The 24,916-nt window shown below is 38.4% G+C and overlaps 1 pseudogene; it reads right to left on the minus strand.

Annotated features, from left to right (window-relative positions):
• Positions 1-24,055: 24,055 nt before the first annotated feature.
• LOC149195740 (protein NRT1/ PTR FAMILY 5.6 pseudogene) lies at positions 24,056-24,496 on the minus strand (annotated as a pseudogene).
• Positions 24,497-24,916: the final 420 nt, after the last annotated feature.

Here is a 24,916-nt window from a genome sequence, read left to right on the forward strand (position 1 = left end):
AAGGTATCCAGTTGCATGGCAAGAAACTGCCTCATATCGCTCTTGAAATCTTTGATCTGATTTTCAAATTCGTCTTTGGACAAGGTGCTGCTCCCAACATTTCTGCTTGTAGCCATTTGCTCCAGAGGAATGGTTTCTTCTTCTTCTTCCCTTGAGGTTCTTCAAATATGTCCTGTTGTCCACCTAAGGGTTCTTTAATCACAACCATCGAAGAAGAAAGAATGTTGGCTGTGTGAAGCAGTGGGGGTGTTGTGCAATCATTTTTCTAACTTATCTCTACTCCTACCAGGGATGAAATGAAATCTTTTTGGTTGATTTTTGCTTTTTTCTACTTCTACCTGCAAAACTGAAATAGATTGAACTGCAACTAACTATCTTGCTAAAGTGAAAATGCGGAATTGAAATGAAAGCAGGAAAGGACTAATCTATTTTGCTCAAATGAAATTGCAGGAATGAAATGCTAGTCTACGCTTGCAGAATTGAAATGTTAATCTACGCTTGCAGAAATGAAATTGCGGAATTGAAATGCTAATCTATGAAAGCGGGAAATGCTAATCTACTTTTGCATAAACGAAATTGCATAATGGAAATGAAATAAACTACTTAGCAGAAGATTGTAGTGGAAAATAGAAGAAAAGCAGCAATCACCAATACTCTGACGCTTCCCTGGCAACGGCGCCAAAAATATGGTGGGCTCCAGTATTGCAGCAATAATGTTGCAACTCCTGGAACTCCCTTCTTTAATTTTATCAACCCGGTAGTTCGTAACAAACTTGGAAGCGACGGTGCTGTATGCACAAGTACTAGCTCTTGCCACAGCTACCACTTGGTCAGCTGGCACAAGTCCGCCAGGAGCTTAAGCCAACTTCTATGAGCTCTTAGAAGAAGCTTTTTAACTGATGGATGGAAGCTAACTCAAAGGAAGCTAATCTACTTGCGGAAAGAAACTGAAAGCAAAAAAGAAACGCAAACCCTAGCAAACCCTAATTCTACCAACTAGTCAAACTGACGTAAAGGAGAGCATGCAAACTACTGATAGAGATGCCATTACTTCTATGAAGGTAGAATACATGTGCCTAGGCTACCTCTATCTGAAGAAAACATCTTTTTGTATTTTTGAATAAGTTGTTAGAGTTATCATGCATGTGCTTTTAACTATTTTTTTTACTGTCCAGAGGTGGATCAAGGAGGAGAAATGCTTGGAAAAGGTTGAGAAGGTTCAGAGAGGGTCTAAGGAGTCCCTAACACCCTTCCAGAGAGTTTCACAAAGTTTGGCTATCAAGAAACCTCATTTGTGAGCTTCTACAGGAAGTCTGCAGGGGTTCTACAGGATGTTCAGAGATTTCTACATGATGTTTTGTAATTTTCTACAGGATGTTCTCAAAACAGGATTTTGGAGAATTGATGGAGGGAAAAAGGTGGAGGAACGAGTATGGAGGTGAAATAGGGCTGTAGGGGAGTTCAAGACTTGGAGGATGGAGTCGAGGAGTGGCGCAGATGGTGAGATTTGTTCAAGGAGGGATGAAATGATGTTGCACAAGAAGATGAGAATCATGGCAAAGTAAGTGAATGAGGTAAATGTAAGGTAAGGGTTCTGAGTGAAGGATGAAACAGGTAGGTTGGATGGAGTATGTGCAGGTAAGGAAGGGTAATAGGTACTCTGCAAGTGGTTTTTCAAACTGAACAAACAAACACTTATAAAACTTATGACCTAGTTACTTTACTCTATTCTGACCTAAGTAACAACAAAAGGAAATGAATAGCAGTTTATTCGAAATGAAATGCATGAAATAACTTATGCCACTAAGAAATCATCAACTGAAGCATTTAAACACTACTGATATCAGCATCTACAAAAGAGGATTCCAACACTAAGAATTGCATGGCAAAGCAAAACAACGTTTTTGTTGGCAGCAAAGTCACATTGGTCCCAGCTCATGATTCCACTGAGGGGGAGGTGAGATCCAAGGTGTTTGGTAGCCTTTTTCTGAATATCTTCCCTATGATTAACCTATCAAGCAAATCTGAACATGAAAAACCTTTTTAATCATCAAAAGCAACCTAAACAACAACACAATATTTAAATCTAAATAGAAGATTTTATTCTAAGAATGCAGCAAAGACACATGAAAGTAAACAAAGGAGGTACTGGGCACTTGAGATGGACCCAACCCCAAGAGATACAGCCTCCTAAGAGAGATTTAGATCTGGTGCAAAGCTGGATTCATCTTTATTGATCAAAAGAAATGTTACATTCCAAAAACTGTCCACAAAGAGAACTTGAAAATGTGCTGAAAGCAAAGCTAATCTACTGCCTAAAAATAGAACTACAAAATGACTACAAACTGAATATAAAATGACTAACTACTAGCTACAAAATGACTAACCACTAGCTAACCCAAATGAGGCCCTAAGCCTTCTTATTTATACAAGTTGAGGACCCCAATAGTCCTCCTAAACTTTAGGGACTCGGCTGCCCAAAACTTGTAGTTAACAGCAGTCCTACTTGACTTGCTTGGCTGCCCTTGTGCTAATTGATTTGGTGGCTCTTGAACTCGAGCTGATGGTGGAGAATTCGAGGTAAGGGCCCATAAATGAAGGGGACACCTTCCTACAAATCCTCTCCCTTGTTCTCCCACGAATTTGGCTGCCAAGTGCTCATTAAAACCTTCAATTTTGTCTCCAAATTGACCAAAAAGGCTACACAAAGCACACATTAGACTTGGTTGCATAATGACTAACCCAATCCACTCTATTAGCATAAATATAATCAAAAACATGCAATAAACTAATGAGAATGGTGGATTAAGTCAAATTAGGAGGTTGAATGAGCCCAAATAATTATCCATTTTTGGGGCTCATCACCTGGAAGAGACAATGTGGCCATATGGGGTGCACCAACATCTCCCCAAGAGGAGAAGGGACTAGGATTTCCTCCAAGGGGAACTCCTTGGTTGGTGGACTCCATTTTTCTCAACTTAAGATCAATGTAGGAAAGGTGATGATTATTCCGTTTAAAATAAATTTTAGATGCTTTGACACAACTTGTTTTTTCAATTTTTAAGAGTCGAGAAAAAACAAAAGATGACTCTAGTCACCTTCGATTTTTAATGAGCCTGAAGTGACAAGTGCTCAGATGGACCTTTTCTGTTAAGGAGTCTGAAAAGGAACGAAAGGGACTGCTCTGGAAATCTAGACAGAGGGATTACCAAACTAATCGCAAAACTGCAGAATACTTTTTACGGTACGGCAGTCAATCTTCCCGAATGCTGTGTTCAGTGCATTGCGATCGATAGGGCGGCAGACACAGCTTCCTATGGATAAAGGATAAAGCCTATTGTGGTCTCCCAAATTATACTCGACGGTACGTGGGAGCACAAGTCTGTACTGGCACTTATTGTCTCAAAGTGGAGGAATCACCCGACCAACAGTGAAAACAATAGTTACCAGGCTTTACGACACCGAAATACGTCTCTAGCCTAGACTTCTAGATGTTGTGCGTTAGGTTCCAAAGCATTTTTAGATTCATTAAATTTATTTTATAGTTGATCTTGCTTAAGAAATTTACCTTTCAGGTTCACCGCGTGATGTAGATGTACAATTCCTAAAATGCAATCTAAGATGATAAACAGTCGTTTAATCTTCTTCTTGAAATGAAAATCCTAGCTACTAAGGAAAGAGAGATGGCGTTCTTTCAACAAAGAGCAAAGAGCACACACTATATGCACTGTCCTAAATCAAACCAACAAACAGTCTAAATGTGCACATGCATGTATTTGTTTTCAGCCTTCTTAATGTGTGAATGATAAAAAGAAAGCTAAGCGCAAATCTGAATTATTTTCCAAAGTGACAATTACTAACAAGTTTCTTTTCAAAACAAAATGAGGACAATGACAACACTTTGCAATTTGGAATTGAAAACTTGTTTTCAACACTAGAAAAACTACTAATTCAGATCAAATACAAGAGTAACAGGGCAATCGACTATCAAGAACAACCAAATTCTCTTCTATGACTGAAAACGACACTTGCGACACTTTCAAATCAAGAAACGACAATACAATTACGCTGATTCCTTGTAAAGGAGAACTAAAAATGACTCAAAAATACATAAAACATTTACAGTTCTTTGCACAATGGAGGCAGAATAATAGAAAGGGAATGGGTTTCAAATAGAGGTGTACTCACTACAGGCAGCAAAACTCTTGAATAGAGCTGAAAAGAGTGAACACAGAAACCAAAATTTAGGAACAAGGTCTTGTCTGATCAGCGCACCTGTAACACAGTGAAACTGAAATGCAACGCACCTACTACACTCGGGAAGTGCGCTGCATTTGAAGTTCACAGAACAGACAGTGCGCTGGACCAGGGACGAGACTTTGATTGGGTTCCGGGTCAGAGTTTGCAGTTCATTTCAGGGATTTAGGCCGAGCAAGTGGTAATCAGTAAATCAATCATAGGGGTAGATCTAAGGAGGTTACTAGAGCCACCGCGAGGGCAATTAAAAAGCTTGTAAATCAATTGTTTAATTCATAAACAAAACCCGGAGGTTGACTGAAGCAGCGTTGATCTACTTTGTACTTGCATAGCAAATGCAGTTCGAAGGCTAGCTGGCTTGACTTCAGGCTCCGTCTGTAAGTTTATAAAGTTAAAAAATGTAGATGAAAAAACAATCTACTCGCTCCCCAACGGAGTCGCCATTTTGTTATCAGGAATAGTGTCTATGCAGAGCTGCTAATCCCACTAAGGCTGGTAGCTACCTTAGAAACAAACACACTAAAAACTACTTTCGTTTTCCTTTATGATAAATAGATAAGAGAAGAATAAGGAGACCAACCTCTGTCTTGCGCTTGGTTCCTTGCTCGATTCCTCTCTCTTCTAGTAGGTTTTTGCCACTCGTTTCCTTGTCTACCCAGCTTCAAAGAGTACCTATAGAATCAAAGTAGCATAACACTATCCAAGAACATAGATCTATTATCATAAACAATATAGGATCAGATGTACAATGACCACACAAATGCATAAATCATCAATCATACAAGAATGTGGAGGAAAACTTGAATAGTTTTATTGATAATCAAGAAAGAGCAAAGAGGATTACAGCCAATTGTTCTGACCCAGCATCATCCTCTCAGCAAGAAAGCCCTTCTTCACCTCATACAAAGCTTAGATCACCCCAACACTATGATTTTGCACCAAGAAACCAATAACACTTCCTTACAAGAGACAAAATTCCAGCCTCTGGATCTCTGGGATGAGGGATCCATATATAGATGTCTGCAAGGGAGGTGAGTCAGCTTTTGAGATTTGATTAGTGTCTTCTCTCTGATAGTTCTTGATTCCACTTGGAGATTGATGATCTCTTACTCATCCCTGGTCGAATTCAGAGAGGCAAGTGTCACAGGAGAGGTTTCTGGAAGGTTCCATGCTCCTCCACCTTGCGGATTGACCCTGCCATTTGTCCCTCCTCGCCCATCGCACCCCATAGAAGGGATTTTTGACATGCATCACACCTACTGTGTGTATTTAGGTGGGATGCAACGCACTTTGCCTATGGAGCAGGTGAAATGGTCCAGTTTTGACCAGTTCTGAGTAGTTTTTCATGGAGAACTTCTAGGAGATGCTGTAATCAGTTGACCTTGTTCTTTTAGGGGTTGGAACAACACATTTAGGGACTTAGGAGCCCTTTGTTTATGGACATTTATGCTTGGGGTTGCAATGCCCAAAAATGTCTATAACAACATACCAAACCTATTCCTTTAAGGATGTAGTGATGAGTGGGTCATTAACATTTCATATGTACTAGTTTATAACATGTAGACCAATCACCTTTCAAAAAAATGCTAAACACACAATCAATTTTTTGGGTAGAATGCAAATTAGGCACTTTGAACATCCTATGAAATCCTCCATGGAATCGTGATCCCATAATTTAAGAAAGAAAATTATGCACCACAGTCTAAAAATCATGTTATTATTACATGAATAAATGCTTTTAAAATAAACACCTAACCTAATCGCAATGACCAAATGTTTCTCTAGTAAGGAAACCACATTAAAACTCAGTCCTTCATATCTATAGTTATATGCCCCTAATGAGGAAGTGATTGTTCAAAGATATATAGTTATTTTTCTAATGGGAAAGATTACACATGGGTGGGTGGATCGAATTGCGGTGTGGAAATTGGTGTGAAGAAAAATAAAAGTGAGTCACTTGGTAGGAAGGGGTGTTACAAAGGAGAAATGACTCTATGAATGGTGAATTTGAGTGAGGTGGGTTAAATCACCACCACAGTTAAGTGTGTTGTCATCCTTGGGGATGTATGGGTTACCGAAGCACGTGTTCATCTATTTTTGGCTTCGAATTTTACCAGTATGCCCTGTAACACAATAGATTCTCATCACCTCTTACTCTTTCGCGTTGCATTCTTCATGTAAGGAGATCCAACAAGAGAGTCATGTATGTTTTTTTTTCTCTTCAAATTTGACATATTTGTGCGAAAAAGAAATGGGGAACGACAAATTCATAAGATATTTCATGGCCCGTTGTTGAGTGTCTAAGTGTTTCATCCAAGCCGTATTGATTTTTTTTCCAAATCAAAAGATGTGAGCAAAAGTCTCTGATTTTGTCTTGCAAAACTTTCTCCTATGAATAAACTTCCATGGAAACAAGATTGGCTAACACATATGGATAACTTGCTCCAGAGTATGCAGGTAAGTTTTCACTACATCCTCGTTCAAGGTTTACATCTTCTTTGTCATTTATTGATAAGTTAGAGATATGATAAATTTTGCTTCATGCAGAGCTTTCAAGTTCCTCATACCAAAATGATAATTGCAATGGATATGATAATCTGCACATCTCAATCATGGGTTCGATTCACAATGAGGTGGATAGCTTCACCCCCAGCGAGGCTAGAATTCACATATTGACTACTAGAGAGAAGGATATGAGGGATTCAGAGTTGGCCAAGGCTTTTCCAGAAGTTTCTTTAGAATGGAATAACGAATTTGAAGAAGAGAAAAATGGGGAGGACAGGGAAGAGGAGCATGAGCTGTTGGCTACTAGAATTATTGGAGCTATGAATGTTGCAGAATCAAGTTTTATGAATGATACGGTTAGTATTTAATTTTTAATTCATGATTTATGAATTGAACAATCTGATATGGAGGGCGTTATCCTTTCTTTTTATTTTGTTAAGTCTTGAAAACTCTAGTGGCGATTAACATGTTGATGAAGATATTACGACCTTCCTTCTCCTGCAGGGCATTGATGTTTAGATCATTACAAGATGGTGAGCGCACCAACAAATCTGAGGGCATGATTGCACTAATAATCCCCAAAAATGACATATTGTAAGGATATTCTTTTACAGACTTTATAAACATGAATCAAGCTTCACTCTGGGACTCATGGTTCCAAATCCCACTAACCACCCTTGAGATCTGTTATGTTGAGGAACCTGCTTTGACCAACAACATTTCCACTAGTCTGATGCAATGTGGTAGACAACACAGTGTCATTGGAGATATGGTGAAGCTTGTATCCATCAAAGTAGTCTAACAACACATGCAAACTAAGAACCTTTCTCATTCAGACCCAACCACTTGTTGGTTAGAGTAAACACACATATGTTATTCAATGCTAGAATTGTGATAGTATTCCCATTGTTTATATCATCTCCAGGTTCATCTGAGTGAGATAGTTATTGAAGGTATTGTAATTTGAAAAATCATTCAAAATATCTGTTATATTATATGCATTCCTAGCACAAAACAAGCTTAATAACACTACCAATGCCAATGCCTTCATTTTCGAAACCCAAATGCTCATCCAATCAATCCACCAAGGCCTAGTATGGTTCAAGCTTCCCAGCTGTGAAGCAACTGGTATGGTTAAATTTCAATTCCTAAGTATTAAAACCATGGTTGATATTTCTATGCAGAGCTTCACATGCGGATGTAGGTTTTAACCCCGTACAGAAATTACCTACATACGAATTCTAAAACACAGTAAATAAACAATGTGAGAGCATAACACATAAAACACATATACATAGAGATTTTCCTCTGGATCCGAAAACCGGGACAACCAGCTAGATTTTTCATTATATTCCTTTCAATGTTATAATACATATTTATACATACCGAAGCATCCAATACCATGGACCGATAACCATCGCATCCAATACCATGGACCGAAAACCATTGCGTCCAAAAACATGTGCAAAAATCATGCACAAAACCATAGGTGGGTCCACCCAACCTAACATAGGTTCCAAAACCAAAATTTTCAGGGGCGCTGCCCTGGAACCCATAAAGTGGGGTTACCTGCACCCCTCAAACCTCCTGTGACCCCCCCGCTATGCAATCGGTGCAACGAAGCTCTGCCCCCCCCCCCCCCCCCCCCCCCCCCCCCCAACCCCCCAGTTAACTACGTGGGTGAGTCATGGAAAGAATATAACACAACCCAACATTATCCCACTTGTTGTTTTCTTTCCACAAGGGGCCACAAGAGAGATTAGTCATTTATCTAGCCCTGCAATGCCCATTTTTTCTCTACACCAAGAGAACTTCTCAGAGATCACGGATTTTGTCAATGCATCTGTAGTATTCTTCAAAGTGTCCACCTTTACTAGCAACACCTTTCTGCCTTCTATCATATCCCTCACAAAGTGATACTGAACATAAATGTGCTTTGTCTTTGAATGATATGCAATGTTCTTTGCCAAGAAAATTTCACTTTGGTTGTCATAGTCTATCCTTAAATCTCCCTGTACTAACCCCATCCTTGAACACAATCTCTGCAACCAAACTGCTTCCTTTCTTGCATGAGTGGCTGCCATGTTTTCTGCCTCTGTAGTTGATAGTGCCACTACAGATTGTTTCTTACTCATCCAACTGACTGCACCTCCAAATAGGTTAAACACATACTCACTTGTAGATATTCTCTGATCCAGATCTCCAGTCCAGTCTGCATCAACAAAGCCACGAATATCCAACACTATGTCGAATCCTGGTCTTCCTTGGTAGCACAAACCATAATCATGAGTGCCACGCAAATACTTGAAAACCCTCTTCACTGTTGTCTAATTCTCCTTTCCTGGTTTTGACATAAACCTGCTCATTACTCCCACTGCATGTGCAATGTCTGGTCTAGTACAGACCATTGCATACATCAGGCTACCGACTGCACTTGCATATGGAACACAAGACATGTCCTCTTCCTCTTCTTGTGTCTTGGGAAACTGTTCAGTAGATAACTTTACACCTACAGGAATAGGAACCTTCACCGGTTTACTATCTTGCATATTAAATCTCTGCAATATTGTCTCGACATACTTCCTCTAGTTTAACCAGAGCTTCCTCTTTGCCCGATATCTTTTAATTTCCATGCCCAAAATATAGTTTGTAGCACCAAGATCTTTCATGTCGAATTTGGAAGACAATTGGATCTTCAAATCCTGGATAATTTCTTTGTCATTTCCAACCAACAAGATATCATCCACATACAAGACTAAATAAATAGCACTGTCACCAATTAATTTAAAATATAATAATGATCTTCTTTGCTTCTGGTAAAGCCAAGTCCCCATATAAATGTATCAAATTTCTGATACCACATCCTTGGTGACTGTTTTAACCCATACAGTGACTTCTTTAACTTGCATACCAATTATTTCTTACCCTTCACCATAAAGCCTTCAAGTTGCTTCATGTAGATTTCCTCTTCCAGATCCCCATGAAGAAATGTTGTCTTCACATCCATCTGTTCTACCTCAAAATAAAAAGCAGCAGCAACAGATAAAAGTAATCTAATAAAGGTTACCTTGGCAACAGGAGAAAAAATATCACCAAAATCAATTCCCGGCACCTGGGAATAACCTTTTGCTACCAACTGAGCTTTATATTTCTCCACCTTTCCTTTTGCATTTGTCTTCTTCTTGAACACCCATTTGTTGCCAATGGGTTTCTTTCCAGCCGACAACTCCACCAGATCCCAAGCCTCATTTTTGTGCAAAGATGCCATTTCATCAACCATGGCCTCTTTCCAGAGCTTTCCATCCTCTAAATCTACTACTTCCTTCACAATTCTGGGATCATCATCAATAATAGATAAAGCAAAATTTGAATAAAAAGCAGATGGGCTATACCTTCTAGCTGCCTTCTTTCTCGAACTGATCTTCTCACACCCATAGTTTGTGACTCTTCATCTTCTGATTCCTCCTCTATTATAAAGTCTAATTCTTCCTCCTTTAGCTCAAACTCTATCTTCTCAGGTTCCTTTGGTTGAACTTCATGTTTAATAACATCTTTCACCTCTCTTAACACCACATCTTGACTATACACAACCTTCCTTGTTACGGGGTTCCAAATCTTCTAACCCTTTAAACCATCCTTATACTCAATAAAGATGCACTTTTCAGATTTACTATCCAACTTGGTTCATTTCTCCTTTGGAACATGTACATATGCATCACATCCAAATACCCTCATATGTGAAAGAGAGGGTTTCTTACGAGTCCATACCTCTTGTGGAGTTTTATCCTCCAACGCTGATGAAGGTGATCTGTTGACCAGGTAACATGCTATCTCCACCGCCTCTGCCCAGAATTCCTGTCCTAACCCGGCACCACTGAGCATGCTTCTTGCCCTTTCCATCAACGTCTTGTTCATTCTTTCTGCAACTCCATTTTTCTGAGGTGTATATGGAGTAGTCTTCTACCGTGCTATACCACACTTCTTACAGAATTCTTCAAATTCCTTACTGCAAAACTCTCCACCGTTATCTGTCCTCAGCACCTTTATCTTCTTCTCTGTCTAGTTTTCCACTAGAGCCTTAAATTCTTTAAATGTATCAAAGACTTCAGATTTCTTCTTAAGGAAATATATCCATGTATTCCTTGAGAAGTAATCTATGAATGATACATAGTACACTGACTTACCTAGTGATGGAACCTTCACGGGTCCAAACACATCACTATGCACAAGCTCTAATATTTGTTTCGCCCTCATACCACCAAAGGAGAAACTCACCTGATTCTGCTTCCCATATACACAATTTTCACAGAAATCAAAATCCATATATCTATTACTCATACCTTCTACCATACCTTTACCATCAAGTATTCGAAGGCCCTTCTCTCCAATATGTCCAAGCCTTTGATGCCACAACATGGTCTTCTCTCCAAAGACCACTAGATTTTCTACTCCACTTTCAAGAACCACGAAACTGTTGCACCCATCAGCAACAGTGCTACCTTGTAGCTTGTTCAAAGTTCCATTCTGAACTCCCCGCATCAATATCAGTGCTCCTCGAACCATCTTGTAGGTATCCTTCTCGAACAACGTTTTTACACCTGCATCATCTGACTTGCTTACAAAAATCAAATTTATGGCCAATGCAAGAATATGCAGAACACCTGGAAGTGTTCTAACCCTTCCACCTTGCAACTTCAACTTTACTTTCCTGTGACCAACGATTCTAGCCTTCCTATCATCCCCTAAGAAGACATCACTACCATCGTATTTCTCATACTTGCAGAACCACTCTCTATGGGGAGTGAAGTGAAAGGATGCACCTGAGTCAATCAACCATGCCTCATGATCTACATGTGTACTTGAAGAAGCCAAGTACACATCCCCACCTTCATCTGAGGTAGTTTTCGCCTCTGCAGAAGGAGCATCATCAGATCCCTTTCCTTTGTCAGGAACTTTAGATTTACAGTCCCTTTTGTAGTGCCCTTCCTTTCCACATTTTCAGCACACAACCTTTACATATTTTCCTGGAGATTTAGATCTCCCTCTAGATTTAGATCTCCCACTCAATGACTTATTTTTGTTCTGTTCTGGGACCATCCTCGTAGAGACAAGGCATCACCATTCCGGCTCTCAATATTTTTTCGTCTCGTCTCCTCTGTCAGCAAGGATGAGACTATTTCATCAAACTGCAAGGCAGTTGCATTGCTACCTATTGCAATAACCAAACTATCCCATGAATCTGGTAGACAATATAACAAACTAATGCACTTATCTTCATCTGAAATTTTAATATCAACAGATGCTAACTGACTCACCACAGTATTAAATGCGTTCAGATTCTCTGTCACCAAGTCTCCATCTTTCATCCTTAGGTTATACAGCTTTTTCCACAGGAACAGTTTATTCACCAGAGACTTAGATTGGTATAAAGTCCCTAACTTGTCCCACAAATCCTTCGCCATAGCTTCCCCTGATACATTTAGCAATACTTAATCTGAGACACACAATCGTATTGTGCTCTTTGCCTTCCAATCCAACTTCTTCCATTCTTCATCGGAAACTCCTGTTTGTTTAGTACCCAGATCTACCGCAATCCACTAATCTTTATCCACCAACAGATCCTCCATCTTGAGTTTCCACAACTCAAAACTCTGACCATTAAATTTCTCAATCTCTATCTTTCCACTGCTCACCATCTTCTTTCACCACCAGAATCGATCTCACAGATCTCCCACGGAACAGGGTCTACCACAGGCCTGAGTGAAACCCTTCAGCAACAAAGGCATCCCCTTGAAGCCAAAATAGCTCTGATACCAAATGTAGGCTTTAACCCGTACAAAAATTACCTGCATACGAATTCTAAAACATAGAAAATAAACAATGTGAGAGCATAACACATAAAACACATATACACAGAGATTTCCCCTGGATCCCAAAACCGAGACTACCAGCTTGATTTTTCATTATATTCCTTTCAATGTTATAATACATATTTATACATGCTGAAGCATCCAATACCATGGACCGAAAACCATCGCGTCCAATACCATGGACCGAAAACCATCGCGTCGAAAAACATGTGCAAAAATCATGCACAAAACCATAGGTGGGTCCACCCAACCTAACATAGGTTCCAAAACCAAAATTTTCCAGGGCGTTGCCTTGGACCCCATAAGTGGGGTTACCTGCACCCCTCAAACCCCCTGTGACCCCCCTGCTATGCAATCAGCGCAACGAAGGGGGGACTTCGCCCCCCCTCTAACCCCCCGGTTAACTACGTGGACTAGTCGTGGAAAGAATATAACACAACCCAATAGTGGAGGCTCACCAGAATGCAACGGAACAACTCCTTCATCGCATAATAGAAACTAATCATTGGGAATGTGATTGTTGGAAAAACGATGTTTATGAAACATGGTTCATGCCAAACTAGCCCAAAACCTTTTTCACATGTCATATTTTCATTGGACGGGGATGATGAAATGGGGTGCTCGAATTGGTTGGGGCAAACAGTGTTTGTCTAGAGAACTCCATAGAGGAACACCTTCATTAGTGATGAACCAATAAATTAATGTGTATTTTATTATAAAAATTAAAGTGATTCATGTGTATTTTATATCCAAATTAATTTAATAAGCTAATAGATTAGGAGATGAAATTGATTTTAAACAGTTAATGACATAGAGTTTATAAATTCTAAATTTTAATTAAAAACAGGAAAACGAATCATTTTTTCTCGAAATTACTTACTTTTAAATTGTCATTTTACTAAACCAGCCGAGATCTATCTAACTCTGGATCTATCATGCGCCGAGAGGATCAAATCCCTCAATACACAAATATTTCCTAAATTATTTATCCAAAGTTATTAAGTCTAATAATATTAATATATTAATATTAATATTGTATTTAATATTAATATTAATATTGTATTTAATATTAATATTAATATTCTATTTACTGATGTTTTTTACATAGTATGATAAAAAAATTATAATAAAACTACATCAAATTAATATTTTCAAATGTTACAACTTTGACTTGGAAACATTTATGTATTTTTAAATATTTTAATATATCCATAGAATATGGTTTTTCCTTTTAAAGATTCATTTTACAAATATTTAATTAAAAAAATATTAAAGATTTTGAAGCGGGATTTTCGATTCTTTGTGTTGAATTGTATTGTACTTTTTTTTATTTATTTGGCCATTTTCGATTTTTTTTGGGTCGACGTTAATTTTTTATTATTATTATTATTATTATTATTATTATTATTAGTTTATTAGAGACATGACATACTTATGCATCCCCCTCATTTTGAGTTGTAGAATATGCCTCTTGGCACAATAAGACTATAGATATAAACCATATAGCAAAAATGAAACAAAACAAAAATCGAAACAATTTGCGACTCTAGAGTTTGGATTCATAGAAAAGGTCCTTCGCACTAACCTTTTTCAATTTCCGGGGAGAAATCATTATGAACATAAAATTCCAGGAAAAATATATAAAGTTTATGAGAAAAAAAAATCGGCGTAAATCACGTGATAATACATTTGTCGACACGTTTCGAACCAACGAGTGTGGTTCATTGTCAGGACAAGTTGAAGAATCAGATCATGGTTGCATGTTAAATAGGGAGAGCAAATCTTCAAACGGCTAGGTTTGACTCGAAAATGGCTATATCGAACTAAATTGGACCAACGGCTATAATTTATCATGAAACTGCTAGATTTGACTAGTCAATTGGACTTGTCCAAAGGATGGGGACCAGGACTAATATTATATTTAATCAAATTATTTAATTATAATAATATTATTAGATAAATAGTTTTTCAATGTATTAATGTTTAATATCAAATATATATGTGTGTGTGTGTGTGTGTTCTGAATGTTAGTAAAGCCTAGAATGGTAAATTTATGAAATGCTACATACGAATATTATTTCAATACTTTTTTGTTGGTATTGTTTGTTATTTGAAGTAAAATGTTAACCATATTTGAGTTTAAAATAATAAATCTAGGGAATATTAATAATAATAATGCATAAAATGTTAATATATTTATGTTTAGTATATTAATATATCTAGGGATTATAAATATTAGTAATAGTATGGATTTAACATTATCCTTAATACAATTAAAATAATAATATTATAAAAATAATTATTATTTCATAAATTATATTACTATTATTATTATTATTATTATTATGATTATAAAAATATTTTAATAATAGTATTAATCTTATTATTATTATTATTAATGGTTTGGGTAACTTATTAATATAAATTTATTAGTTAAGCTATCTAATGTGAACTTGAACTTTCTACTTAAATCTAAATTTTAGAACAATAGTTATCTTATAATAGATCATTTTAACCCCTTAAGTTAGTCATGAAAAGGACTATCTCATAAATATAAGGAAAAGAAAATGAGGGAGATTTCCAAAGAGGACCAAAAACTCAAATAGGAATTAAGGAGAAAGAAAATGGGTTAGTTAGAAGCTTAGGGGAAGAGAAAGGAAATAGATAATTAGTTCAAATCATTAATAGAGGAGGGAGGTGGGGGAGCGGGAAAAATCTAGCTGACCGAAAAAAATTTAGAAACGAAATAAGGAAACAACAACCAACTAGAAGGCGAGGGGGAAGAAACGACTAGGAAGAGATGGCAAGGCTCCAGCAACTATTGATCTTCCAGCTGTCATCTCTATTGAGATTGCTTGGCCTTTTTTCAATCTCAATGGTTTCCCTAATTTTTTGGTGATGAAACTACGCAACCTTAGCAATAACATGGGCCTCCTCAATACAAAGATGATGTTTAGTCTTCTATGCATGCTCCACTAGTGCGGAAGACTCGGTCCTCCCATGTTTCGAAACGCATCGACAAATGTATTATCATGTGATTTACGCTGAAATTTTTTTCTCATAAACTTGATATGGATCACAGAAGCCTCAATTCAACAAAAACAAAAAAAAAAGCAGAGAAAAATTGTAACATTCACAATGTTTACAGGAAGCAAATAACTTTTCAAGTTGAAGGTTAAACATCAGTTGTGTTGAATGTCCCACTTTTCGGTAAAGATTTTCATGAATTTGGCCTTTAATTTCTTAACTATATATTACATATATTCATAACTATTAATATATACTTGACCATATATATCATCTATAGCATTTGTAGCCCTTGTTTAAATGTGGCAGTTGGTTTATACCTTTCAAACTTCAATAATTAAACTAAGCGAGAGGGAACGCTAGCTATGCAGCTTTATTTTTATAACTTTATGTGAACCAATAAATAAATATGAAATGGAGTATCTAATGCCAAATATGTTTTACTTTTTTTTCTTATTTAGTCTAATATATTCTAACTATATTCTAACCTTTTTTTGTCCTTGGTCCCATTTATTCGGTTAAGTGCATGTTTTAATATATTAAATGTAGTTAGTGTGAAAAATATAATATGTAAATATCTTGTATAATTAGATATATGTTATAAGCATATTTTTCAAAATGATCATTGTAAATAATTTATAAAGATTTGAGTAATATCAAGTTTGGGTTTAACAATTGTGAATAATTTTGAAGTATAAATATTATGTTGAATGTGTGTTTTACATAATATTTACTAAAATTAAAATTTAAAGGATGTTATTTTCATATTGCATTGTAAAATGCATTTCAATAGTTTAAGACATTGTTCTATAAAGGAGAAATCGTATGTTGTAATAAATATTGTAACTTTGAGGTACATGTAGATCTAAATTTATGTGAGCCTTTGTTGCTTGAAATACATTGAAAGGATTGGAAATGTTATTCAAGGATGAGATACTTGTAAATTATAATAAAACCAAAGGTAAATATTACTTTTCACAATGTCCAAGAAATCATGAAGTAGTATTAGTTGATTGACTTGTCCAATATTCGATTTGACAACTATCTATGGAGATGGAGACTAAGAGAAAGAGAGCCACCACACATATAGAAAGTTCAAATCAAGAATTATGTACATAATGGAGACTAAGAGAGAGGTCCACTCAAGCCATCTTTGAATTCCAATGTGGTATCAAGAAAAGGAGGGAATATCTCTTTCTTAAGGTGGTCAAATCTTCTCAAAAACATGTTTAATTTATTTACTAACAGTCATGATCATATGTTTTCCAACCATTGAACACAACCTAGAGAGATGTCAAATGTGTTGTGTGACCATGAATCATATACCTCTCCTCCCTTTCTTACAACAAACATTTTACCCTCCCTCATAACCAGCTCTTATGCCTTTCCTCTAGCCTCTTCTCTTTCTTATAATCACAAGGAATTGGCTCAAAATACTTGGTGTCCTATGCGTGGAAATAGATAGTGTCCACCACCCATCCTTCAACCTCTTGAAGAATTTGAGCCTCACTCATATCAAACCAATTTCCCTATATTTCTATGTTAATTTCTTCCAATTGTCTCTTAGCCCCCTAAGTAGTATTTCTTAAACTTAGCCTATACTTCCCTTACATACTTCTTTGACTGCTTGATTGGGAAAGAGCTAGAAACCTCCTCCTGTGATCTGGATTTATGCAAGAACACAAGAAATTACAGATATAACCATAAATACAAAGATGCAACAGAAATAATACTTCATTTCATTAATGTAAAACACTGAAATATGCTTACAAACATAAATGGAAACAAACTAGCTCAAGCGATGGTAGCTTATCTCTGAGGAGAGATGTGGCAGCTACATGCCTCTGAACTGTGTTATAATGAGGCTCAAAGGCCTATTTATCGTTGAGAAACAATGGAAAACCCCAAACATCCAAAAACCTAACCCTAGGAGATGAAGCGCCAAACTATGGGCCCCGTTTGGGTAAATTAGTACATCAACTTCCAAGGGTCGTAACTTTGGCTTACGATCTCCATTTGACGCGCACAATACCTTGTTAGAAAGACCTATCCAAAGACTACAACTTTCAAGTGGCCCAAATCAATCTATGTTCCATGTTGGCACCCGTTTCCCCAAAAAACTTCGTTTAGGGCCTCAAAACGGCTCCGGAAGTTCAAGACCCAAAAAACTGCCAAAAATAGTAAATTGTGCTACAATTAAGGAAACTGAAAAAATGAAAGAGATAGATGTGGGAGTCCAAGTGAGATAGGCAGGTGGCCACCAGAATCCACCTAGATCATTCCTCCCCCCTTAGAAATCAATGGTCCCCATTGCATTGAGTGCCTCCATGAGATGCAGAAACTTGTGTTAAACTTGGTCCCTCGAGAGTTGTTCTGCAATCTCTGATGTGTCCAGTAATGGTGGGAAGCATGGTCGAGGGTAGTCCACATTGAACACTTGGTGCAAGCCAAGGAATGGGGGAATGTTGTGCTCCAAAGCATTGTTTCCCACGATCGTGTTAATGTTGTAACGACCATATCGAAGTGGTCTGAGCTTATGATGGGCTCTTGTAAGGTGTTCTTTCTGCAGATGCAACCAGACTTTGTCGCCTACTTGAAACTTGTGTGGAACCCGATGTCGATCATGTTGCTGCTTGTGCTTGAAATTTTCCACAATGGAGTGTTGATATATCGGCCCGTTGGGTAGAGGTGCTTTGGGAGTGAGATCAAACGAATGCTTTACCTGACAGTGCAATAGTACCCCTATGGGTGAGGAGAAGATGTCCCTGTATTCTTTCATGACCGTATCCACCTGTTTCTACTGCGTGGAGGAACCCTTCCCGGGGGCCATGGATGCGGCTATGATCTTCTTCTTACTTTGATATCGAACCAGAAAGAAAATAAATTTCCTAGTTTGGGAGATGACCTTACTACATTTCTTGGCATAGATCAAAGAGGTGGAAATAGGTAGGGCTACCTCTGGTATCTTGTATGATGTATCACCCAAGGAAATAATCACAGAGTGATGTCTAGACTCATATGTAGCATGTCGCTTCCATAAGTATGGTTGTCCTAATAATACATCACAAACGTCGAGAGGAGAAACATCACAGAATACCTCATATGTGAAGGGCTTGATGTTGTAGGGAAGGCGACACTGTTAGATGACTCAAAGATCTCATCCTTGGTGAAGCCACCTGATGCTGTGTGGTTGTAGGTGTGGAGCAGTCAGTAGGCCCAGCCACTTCACAACCTCTCCTGAAATGAGGTTCTTTTGGCTGCCACTATCGACAATGAATTACAGTGGTGAACCCTTCACCCACATTTGTGAGTGGAAGAGACGCTCCCCCTCCTCTGGATCTTCGGGCTCGTTCTTCTAGATCTTGGCGGTGGCAAAAATGGCACTGGGCTCCGCATCAATGATTTTCTTCCCTTTGTCATTCCTCTTGTCAAGTTTTGACTCAGGGTCGGAACATGCATCTGATTCTAAAGCCCTCAAATCGGCCACCAGCAACTGCTTGGCCCAACACTCACTTGTGTTATGAGTGGGGCTCTTATCGAACTCACACCACTTTCCTGTGTCCTTCTTTGACTTCATGGTGTTATTCCTTTCTTGTGACTTCGACAGGTTTTCTTGGCTCACACCATCTTGGCTTTGTCCTTGGTTCTGTGGTTTGGGGAGGCCTTTCCCTCGCTTCGGATTCACGGATCCAAAGTCTCCTTCTTCTGTTTAAACTTTTGCTCGATCTTGACAGCGTAACAGTATGCAATGTGGAGTGAGGAGATGTCCAGGAACTCCATCTCATCCTAGATGTACCTATGTAGGCAGCCGCGGTATTTGAGTACCAAAGGCCGCTCAGAATCCTTGATACCTAACTTTGTTCGAAGGGTATGAAAAATATTGGTAAACTCCAACACGTCTTAGTCCCTTCCCTGCCGCAGTAGGTTTCCCACCAGTCATTGATGTGGGGGGCTACTTTGAGAAGTGAAAAAGTGATCTTTTCCCGGCTGGAAAAATCATGAACTGAAAAATATCCTTCCAGCATATTTAACCATTTATCTACAGGATCTACACCTATCTGACCCTCAAATATGGGAATATCAAAGTTAACTTGTACCTTAAAGGGTGTGGCACTTCTAGAGTAGTTACTGGAAGTAGATATGTTGCCCCTAGGTAGCCGCTAAAGGATCTGGGCAAAGTTTTCCATCATTGCGTTCCTCTGTCGCTGAAGGGCTTCTTCAAGCAAGATTTTGATGGGATATCCTACCCCCTCATCTTTCTTTTTATCCGCCATGGGAGGCCGTTGAGATTTGTGAGGCTGGTCTTGGAAAGGTTCGACCAGTTCAAGCCCTAACTCCTTATATCCCGACCTCGTTGGGGGCATGCAAAGAAAAATAGAGAAAGAGAAAACCACTCCAATACCACTGATCCAGATTTATGTAGGAACACAAAAAATTACAAATATAAACATAAATATAGAGATGCAATACAAATAATACTTCATTTCATTAATGTAAAATACTAAAATATGCTTACAAACATAAATGGAAATAAACTAGCTCAGAAATGGTAGCTTATCTTTGTGAGAGATGTGGCGGCTACATGCCTCTGAAACTGTGTTACAATGAGGCTCAAATGCCTATTTATTGTTGAGAAACAATGGAAAACCCTAAACATCCAAAAACCTAACCCTAGGAGATGAAGCGCCAAATTATCGGCCCCGTTTGGATAAATTGGCACATCAACTTCCCAAGGTCGTAACTTTGGCTTACAATCTCTGTTTAACGCGCACAATACCTCGTTAGAAAGACAATAACTTGTATGACCCATGTTGGCCCTTGTTTCCCCAAAAAATGTCATTTAGGGCCTCAAAATGGCTCTGGAAGTTCAAGACCCGAAACACTGCCAAAAATAGTAAATTTTGCTACAATTAAGGAAACTGAAAAACTAAAAGAGACAGTTGTGGGGGTCCAAGTGGGATAGGAGGGTGGCCACCAACATCCACCTAGATCATCTTGGGGAAAAAATTATCTCTCATCCCCTATGTGCACCTTCCCTTCATCATAACCACTAGAATACTATCAAAGAATATAATATTTCTCTCCCTCAATTGGTAGAGGACTAGAAACCCAACTATGTCCATAGAAATTCTCTACTTGCCATTAAAAAATCATTGTTGTGGAATGAGTTGTGCAAGATGGAGGATGGGGATGCCTTGAGAAAGATAAGAATATACACCTTCTTTCTCAACTATAGGCTCAAAGAGGACTACAAATTTTCCATCTCCTCCCCAAGATCTAGAAAAATTTTATGCATTCCTCTGGCTAAAGTTATAACTTCCCCCCTATGGTTAGCACTTATCAACCCATCATCACTAGATCCATTTACGGTCCTTCTATTAGTATATTTCCACATATATGTAGTACCATGCTTGCACTTGATTTGTTTTTTCACATAATGGCTCATATTCTTAGATTGTGATCATCTTCCACATTAATGAACATTCACTCTTATTTGGATATTTTCCTATGTGTGAATGAGTTGGAGTGCCAATTCTCCCTTTCCCCCTCACTAGCTCATTACACCTTAATCATCACCCTTCGTTTCCTACCCAACTTCCATACGCATGGTGCAATGCATGACAGGGTGGTTGATCTTGAGGTGTACGATCTTTATGCCCTCCCACTCACAACTAGACACCCCATCAAAGGACATTTTATGGGAATAATTCAATGGAATCAATTGTACATATTTGGAAATCCACATGTAATGCTATAAAGAGTCTCACATATATTCCTTGTAACAAAATTATTATCATTATTCTAATGTTTCATAAGGTTAGGCATTTAGGAAACCTCACATCTCCATTTTCGCTCCCTTATCATAGTTCCTCATAAAAGCATGTGTTGTTTCTTAGTAGATGGCCAAAACACCTTGTTATATCTTGCCTTATTTTCTCTTGTCATGATTGATCTAAAAAAAAAATTCCAAAAGAAAAAAATCGTAATTTTATTATTTAAAACAAAATTACACATTACAGATGCTATGGCACATTCCATCAGCAGTTATTGACTGCTGATCAAAGCTCATGAAAACAAGAAAATAATGTACAAGTGGGGAAAGTCATGCTTTTCGCCCTTTTTTCTTCTCAAACTTTCGCCACTCCCCTTGAGTTGGTAATGTAGATACAAGTGCTAGTGAAGTGCTAGCCACAGGTTGGGGGTTGTCTTTAGCAGAATATGAGGTGTCTGATATGTGATGTCATTTGGGTCCGGTGGTATCCATTGTTTCTAGTATCTTTACCGACTATAAGACCATCAAATATTGTGGATTTAAATCCTCTGCTTCTGGTTGTTTATTCATTTGATTGTTCTCATTTTGTATGGCATGTTCAGTATCCTCTTCCTCCTCCTCATCGGAAAGTGGTGGAGGAAATTGCCATCCCTTGGCTTGTTTCCCTGTTTTCTTCTTCCTATGAATGTCTTTTTTGGCTTTTAGACATGTGTTTTGTAGAATTCTTGTTTGTCAGCAAGTTCTGCATCTAAATGTTGTATTTTCATAATCTAAGACCTATGTCTAGCACCTCTGTTTATGCTTTAGTTGTATTCGATCTAGAAAACCTCTGTTGAGATCTACTTCCACACAAATTTGTGCAAATGTATATATTCTTTCCTCTAGTCTTTGGGTTTCCATTTTGATATAATGCCCAATGGTGTTAACGATCAAGGACTTTTTGATTCCAAAGATGTATTGGGAGGTCGTGCAGGCATACCCAAACTGCCATCCTTGAAACAACCATTGTGTTTGCATCAAATTTTGGAAACCATGGTGTGATGAAGAGACCCATGGACCCCCAAAACCAAGGTCCTTCCTGAATTATAATATCTCTAGCCTCTGCTGAAGGGAAGTTCACTATGAAGAACCCCTTGGAACAGAGATGTATTTCACATTGTGTAGTCCAGTTTGTGAAAATCCAATGAAATAGCTCAACAGGCTTGGGCCAAAAACAGTTGAATCTACAAATTATAGCTTGATTTTCAAATATAGTACAGTGCTCATCTATTTCTGGTATATCTATGTTTAATTCTGGGGTATAATTCAGCTGCTCCACAATATATGGCCTTGGTTCCATTCCTGCTTGTTTTGGTGTTGCTGTGGATGTATTTTTCCCTTGGAGAATGTTTTTGAAAGATAGTCCTCCATTTTTTTCCCCTGATGTGTTTCTGCGTTTTTTGCTGAGCAACTCCCAATTCCTTCTCCCCTATAAGGATTTTTACTGTTATCTGCCATGCCACCTCTTAGTCTTAGATTGAGAATTATGGTTGACACAGGTGTGATTTTGTAGTCCATAAGATGCTTGGAGTCCTAGAGTGCTCTGCCCCCATGTATCAAATTTTGTAAACTAGTGGGATATCCCACTTGTTGGGAGATAAGGTTCTTCAGATGCTTCACACAATCGGGTCCATGTACCCAAATCAAATAGTGTTTTTCCAACAGGAGTTTTGACAAAAACTTGGAAACAGAGGGTACTTATGAGGGGTCCAGGTTTTGTTTCCATCTGGGGGTAGCTTGTCCGAGCAACAGCAGTTGCGCTTCGTGGCAATGTGGGCTTTGTGTTCCCTAACAAGGTTCTGGTGCCCTATTCCTGATGATCATTTATCTACAGTAGCTCTGCTTTAAGTTGTTCCATCTTCAACCCCATGGACCTCTGTATAGCCCCTCTTTTGGCATTGGGTAATATAGTCAGAAGGGCATCGAACATTTCCAGGGTTTGTTTCATAGCGTCTCTGTCGATATCGTCTATTTTCATGTCCCAAGTTCGTATCCATCTGCTATATTTTGGGGTTCCGTTGAGGAGACATTTTTCAGATCCCTTTGTAGTAAGGGTTTCTTGTTGTTCAAACAACAAATTCAAGGTTAACTTGATGGGCCTTTCCATATGCCTTTCAAATCAGAGTTCAAGGGTTGGATGAGAGAACTCTCGCTTAAACCTTGTGGGCTTCGTGCAGATCTCTCATAGAAGTCGTGCCATCGCCATCATGGCCTCAAACCCTATTGCTCTTAAAACCATAGAACCATGGCCTCTCCTCTGTTGCGTGCTTCCCCATCGATTTTGGTGTTTGTCGTTGGCTCCTCTGCTGAGAAATAGCGCGACCACCTCCTTACGACCCTCACAAGCAACCACGTGAAGGGCAGTCCATCAATCGAAATCCACTAAGTTGACCTCTGTTCCTGAGTCAATAAAAACCTTTATGGCCGCAACATCCCCTCCATTGGCCAGATAAAAAAGTTGCATGCTCTCTTCAGACATTTCTCTCTCACCGTCTTCGTCTTGTCTTTGGTTCCATGATGGCGTTGCTGCGACCCGAACCACAGAAAAGCTCGTTGAAGCAGATGCCATCGAGGGAGTTTGAACCTAGGTCTCTTCCGCCTGAAAATCGTCTGTATGCATCAACAACCTCTGCCCAAATTTGATTAACTGAGTATCCTTCTCATAAAGCAAGCTCGTATCTGAAGGCATGTTCATATTTCTTTTTCTTATTGCAGCAACTACAACTTGAGTGACACCAGTGATGGGGCTGCCTCCAGGAAGCTTGTTTCTATAGAATGGTGTCCCAAACAGAAATATAAGAGTGGAAATAGCCATGGCCACTGTAACTATCCCGAATCTGAATCCCCAACTTATGTTCTCCTGGATGTACGCAACAACTGTAACTGCTAAGAAAAATCCAGCATAGAGCCAGCAAAACCAGTGATTAAAGAAAGAATTCTTCTGAAGCGTTTCATTTTTATCTTCCTCGTCAAACTGGTCTACACCAAACGGCTCTAGAGAAGGTTTGTGGCCACCCACCCCCATGATTGATCTAGATTTATGAAGGAACAAAATAAAATATATATATATATATAAACAAAAACACAGAGCTAAAGCAAAAAACATAACTTCAATTCGTTAATAACAAAGTACTGAAAATTGTTTACATGTAGAATAGAAATAAACTAGCTCAGACGATGGTAGCTTATCTCTGAGAAGAGATGTGGCAGCTACATGCCTTCTAAACTCCATTATAATTAGGCTCGAAATGCTTCTTTATCATAAAGAATAAGTATGAAACCGTAACCATAAGAGATGAAGTGCCAACAGTTTTGGGCCCTGTCTGCCAACTTCCCAAGGTCATAACTTTGACATAGAATCTCCATTTGGCTATTGTAATACCTTGTTTTGAAGATATCCACAAGGAGGCAAAAAAAAGAACCTATAAAATAAATTCTAGCACTT

The sequence above is a fragment of the Pinus tabuliformis genome, chromosome 2_2 (assembly GCF_031772625.1).
Source record: "Pinus tabuliformis cultivar Carrire ecotype Pingquan chromosome 2_2, CPIR1, whole genome shotgun sequence".
In the NCBI taxonomy this organism is placed as follows: Eukaryota; Viridiplantae; Streptophyta; class Pinopsida; order Pinales; family Pinaceae; genus Pinus; species Pinus tabuliformis.